The sequence below is a fragment of the Homalodisca vitripennis genome, chromosome X (genome assembly GCF_021130785.1).
Source record: "Homalodisca vitripennis isolate AUS2020 chromosome X, UT_GWSS_2.1, whole genome shotgun sequence".
Lineage (NCBI taxonomy): Eukaryota > Metazoa > Arthropoda > Insecta > Hemiptera > Cicadellidae > Homalodisca > Homalodisca vitripennis.
In genome coordinates this window covers 73,167,391-73,173,390 of record NC_060215.1, presented here as the reverse complement: position 1 = coordinate 73,173,390, position 6,000 = coordinate 73,167,391, and positions in this window count along the sequence as shown.

Genomic DNA, 6,000 nt, shown 5'->3' with positions numbered 1-6,000 from the left:
TATAATTCACAATTCTGAAGATTTTTTGATATGCCTTGTTAAAACACTAAATTAAGTAAAACTTAAAGAAACAGGTAATTTATAGTGGTTTTATTTCATAATTACTCACTTAATAAAATTCTCATTTTTCCTTGTTAAACAAAACATAACTGTAACTGTTAGTCAATAGTGAAATAGATGGCTAGATGTGTTTCATTATGGGTCTGTGCTGACTAGCTTACATTAGTTGACATGAAATCAGCAAATTCCATAATATCTGGAACTGCTGACAGTTACTGACAAGTTTGTAGTTGACATAATAATACAGTAGCTAGCATTATACATTGTCAGTATCTAGACCTTCACAAAGACTGATTTCCTAATACATAAAGCTACATTATATTTAAGAATATTTTGTTTATATCCCAGTAATGAATACTGAAATGAAGAATAATGTGACATTATTGATTTATATCTAAATAATAAAGAGTTGTTATACATTTTCTCACTATAAGACTACAAAAGGTTAACTAGTTATAAAAGTAATAATTCACATGATATAATATCGTTATAACATTATACAATATTCCAAATTACATAAATGATTTGGCAATTGCCTGGGGTACCAGATTTTGTTTAGCTGGATTTTTTTTAATATCATGGTTCTACACACCAAAATGTTCCTATGCAGAACATCCACTTCATTAATATTCCACTCTTATTAGAAATATTATCTTAAAAAACTAGTAAATGCACAGAAAATGTTTTGTATTTAGGTACCAGAGTAACACCCTAAAAGTCCTCGTCAAAAAAAGTATGCTATGGCCCCTATCTTGGAAAATTACACCCTAAAACACTTCCTTGTCATTTACTCAGAAAGCAAATCTTTCAGAAATATGTTACCGAATCAAATTTTCAAATTTGTTAAGAGTTAAAATGGTTCAATAATTTTTCTTAGCAGTTTTGTAATATAATTAGCTGTTTAGCCAGAAAAAGCAATATTTGAATAAAAAAAAAATACTGCAATTCAGTCACTATACAAGTCTTAAACTACAATTGTAATAAAACCCAACATTATTTATTGTTGGATATATTAAAAACAATGATGACTATCAATACACTTTACTTTAATTCAAAGAGTTAATTAATAATATATCTGGTGGAGAAAGCTATGGAATTTAACATTATACTCTTAAAACTTATTTGAAAGAACATTCAGAAGTTATTTTTAGAATAATTGAAAGATTGGGAAGTAGACCATTAGTTATTACTTTTACAGACACACCCACAATATATTAGACAGTGAATGGTATTCGCAAAGAAATAAATATATCAAAACTGGAAAAGACTTTGTGCTATTGTAATGGGTGTGGAAATAATTAAACAAGATATCCAACCAATTGAACTAATTGATTTTTCTATTTATCCATCTTACATGATATGGGATATGAGAAACATACCTTATACCACACTCTCTCAGTACTTTGATGGACATTGTCATTCAAGGAAAGAGAAAAAAGAGTTCATTGATAAATCTAGAATAGTCACTAGGTACCATTTGCTATTCTACAATGTCAGCTCAACACGTTCCAGATATAACAAGAAATATATCAAATTATCTGAAATCATGTTAACCTGGTATTATATTTTAAAATTATTAATCGATTTTGCTCAAATTTCAAATAAATTTTACACATACGTATATTAGGATTATTATAAAAATAACTAATTGGATGAGCAAGAGAACCCTAAACTTATACCTTTTAATGGTTTTCTTTTTGTACCTTGAACTATGTTGTTTCATTGAATTTTTTATTTTGCTTTATTTTACAGAGACAGATTTTAAGAGTTTAGGTGCATACTTTTTTATACAAAGAAAAAAATATTGCAGTGTAATTTTTCAAATTTTTGTTTTTTATATATTGTCCACTAAGATATTTTTACCATCCAAGTTCATGTCATCATCAAGTAAGCAAAGCTAACATCTATTTGTATGTTGCGTATTTCCATGGCACAACAAACATTAGAAATAAAACCATAAGATACTCCAGGATGAATGCGGTAGCTGAGTGAATACAGTGAACTCATCAAGGTGCTCATGACAGCGAACCAAAAATGTGCTGACAAATAGTAGAAATGAACTACCTGTGTGACACATGGTCAGAGCTGCAGCTAGAGGGGGGCAGGGGCGGTCGTTTGCCCCGGGTGGCAAAATTTTAGGGGTCGAAAAATTATAGAAGATCAAGTTGTTGCGTTACATCTACTGTTTACACATAGTTTAGACAGTCTCATCGTTTTACTACTTGGATCAAATAGTACAGATAACTGTGTTTGGACGTTAATCACAAAGTAAATAGAAAAAGTACAACTATAGAAATAAGTTACAATTTAGTTTGCTTATTTCTGAATTTAGACATATAAAACCAATAATTTACAGGTAATAACTTCCAGTTATGTCAGTAAGAACGAAAAAAGGTACTGGTTTTTTGTGATATACAACCAAATTGCAACTTTAAAAATTAATAACTCTGAAACTTCAGATCCAATTAAGACCAATTTTTCATAAAAGATAGCTGCAAGTGTACTGTTTTTCATATGTAATTTTAGAATTATATGAAAATGTTTGTTATTAAATTGACATCTTAACTTTTACTCTTGACCGGGTGGTTCAAAAAGTAGGCATTGATCACGTTAAATAGAACTCTTAAATCCATTATCTATGACTTTTAATTTTGTAAACCACTACTTGAAACGTTCTCTATATGTTCATATGGGATTTTGAAAAGTGACACTTTTATCCAGAGAGTAAAAATAAAATACAATAAAGTGGAGTTAATGTTGTTAAAAGTCGGTGACAATACTTTACTCCTCGCTAGCTTACCGGAACTTTTATTATTTGATTACTGCTATAAAATCTATCGTACTGAACAAAAAATGTTAATGTATCATTTGGCAATATATCTTGAGAAAGGTTTTTTCTGTAGACTAAATTTTGCATGACACTTCATTTCTACATAAAGAATGACATCTAATCTGTCTGTGATGGTGCATGTTCAACCATGGCATTTGGCTGAGCGTCATTGACGCCTATCACTCATTAGGCTAACATAATTTATCTTTTGTCTGCCAGGTAGATTACAAAATTTCTTTTCTGTATAATTGTATGTCTGTCTATCTGTCCGTCCATAGGACATCTGGAGAATGCAATGAGCTATATAGGTTTCAAATTGCGTATGAAACCCTTGCTAGGCATGTTACGTGACACACAGTGTGGCGACTATCTTGTATTTACTCGTATGTAGTTTTTAGCAATATGAACACCAGATTTGATGCATTGAAGAAGTAAATTATAAATTTTGTATTCAAGTGGGCAAAGCTCATACTAGACCTTCCTTTGCATAAGACTGTGTCCCGCTTAGCGTGTTGTCTGGTTACTCTACTGCCCTCAAATTAGCAAAATCGATTTAAAGAGTTTACACATTAGAGCAAAGACATTGGCTGACAGTTATCCAGAAGGTTTAAACACTGAAGAGTTGGTCAAAGAAATATAAAATTTTAAATGGCATGGCCTTAAATTAGACTACAATTTAAGAAATGCTGAACCTGAATTGACTTTCTTATACAATCAACTGTTTACAAGGATGAATGTTACACATAAATCATAACATCTCTCCAAATATTCCTTACTCCTCCAGTCTCTGTCCCTTTAGGGGAGAGATGCTTCAGCAAGCTGAAATTGATTATTTAAAGAAGCACTATGAATCAGAGATTAACAAGTGTAAGTACCATATCACTTTTTTTAATAATTTTATAACTTATTATAAAATTTCCAGTCTGAGTTAAGTGTGTTTTTTTATAAAATTATCTTTTTTTAGTTAAAAAAATAACTAGTTAACTGCCTTAACTTAAAAGAATGTAAAATAATATTAGTACTGTTAATTCTGCCATTTTTAAAAATTTGAAAATAGTAAGTAGTAAATAACATTAATGTTCAAATATATCATTAAGGCAACATTAACATTCAATAATTCTCCTTTGAAAGGAAGGTCTCTCAGCTAAAAGAAATTTAATTGCAAGTAATCTTTGAAACAAATCTTTCCAATACTTTCTTCGCCCCGATACTTCCAGATAGAGTTGAAAATGAATATCAGACCCTTTTTAAGACACATTTACAACTTCCTTCACTTACATAGCAGTTTTGGTTATTTTCACTGACTTCTTGACTAGAGAGTTTGTAGTAAAGATTATACCAGGACATATCTTTGTTCCATCCACCATCACTCATAAGAACTAAGCTACTTTCTTTAATGTGGCATTTGTTTTCTATGTAAGTTAGGGCTTGTATATAGATTCAATCAATATGTTATAAACAAATCAGTTACTTTTTTCTTAGTCTATAATTTTGTATTCCTAGGTGAGGCTCAAGCCCGGGCCCCTAGGTAGTTGCCCCCTCCCTCTTGGTACTTGATTGATACTTGAAGTCTTCATCGATGACTGGAATTCCAGATAGATTGCGTCAGTTTGGTTGATCCCGGAAGGTAGGACTAGAAGAGTGGCGTCGCATCCAGCTCAGTGAATGAATATAGGGGCCTTTCTATTAATTTGTTGTAGATTTCACTTCTGAACTTTAAACTGTTCAACGCTTTTTTCTCTTCAGGTAGGCTGTTAAAGAGTTTCAATGCTGCTACGGGGAAACACTTTTGGGACTTTGACAGTCTACAATTAGGGATATTCAACGCTTTTGCTCCTCTGGTGTTGTAGTTGTGAACGTCTTGTCTTTGAGTAAAATTCTGCTGGTTATTCTTTACGTACAACAACGAGTTTAAAACGTACTGCCCATATACTGTCAAAATTCCCAGTCGTCTGAAGATCGGACGACAGTGGTCCAGATGTTTGGCAGATGTTAGGGTGCGCATAGCCTTCTTCTGGAGCAGCAATACCTCACCATACATAGGGGTGTCCCCAGAGAAGCAATCCGTAGGACAGGTGGCTGTGAAAAAGTGCATGGTACACAATTTCAAGGTATTTCTCCGTAATTACATGTTTGAGTTTCCAGAGAAGGAAAACTACCCTAGAGAGCTTTGTGCAGATTTGCGTTATATGCTGATTCCAATTCAGCTTAGGATCAAGCCAAAAACCAAGTAGCTTAACAGCCTCCACATTATCTTCCGGGTTTGTCCGCTTCAAAGTGCACAAGATCTGCTGGTTTTTATCTTCGTTTAATTTAAGCTTGTTTGCTGCAAACCACATTTTCGCCACAGACAGTAGATCTTCGGAATCTCTGAGAATTTCATCCGTGCACCTTCCTCTTGAGACCAGTGTGGTATCATCGGCAAAAAGTAATGCCTGGCCGTTTAGTCTGAGGTCGTTAACTAGGACGATGAACAGCAATGGTCCCAGTACGGAGCCCTGTGGGACGCCGTGCATAATTTCCCTGCTGCTAGATGTTGCACCACCATCTGGCGTCTGTTTTCCAAGTAGTTTTCCAGGGTCTGTAGAGCAATTTCGTTTATTCCATACTTCTTCATCTTATCAAGTAGGATTCTATGAGGCACACAGTCGAAGGCCTTACTCAGATCGCATAGCGTTAAGGCCAGCGAATCCCCATCCTCAAATGACCTGATAATTTCAGCAGACAAAGACAGAAGAGCAGTGGTGGTAGAGCTGTCTCATCTGAAGCCATGTTGGTGATCTCCCAACAGACGGTGAGATTCAAAGAAATTTGTCAATTGAGTTTTTAGAATTGTTTCTAGCACCTTAGATATTATCGGGAGGCAGAGATAGGCCTGTAGTTTGCAACGTCTTCTGCATTTCCCTTTTTAAAGATAGGCACAGTACGTGCAACTTTCAATTTGGCAGGAAAAACACCCTGTCTAAGGCAGCTGTTTATAGCTGTACACAAAGGAACCGCCACAGTATCAATCACCGCCTTTAATACCTTGCATGACACTCCGTAGATGTCAGGGCTACTTGATGCTTTGAAGTTTTTAACAATTTTGACCACCTCTGATGGGGTCACCT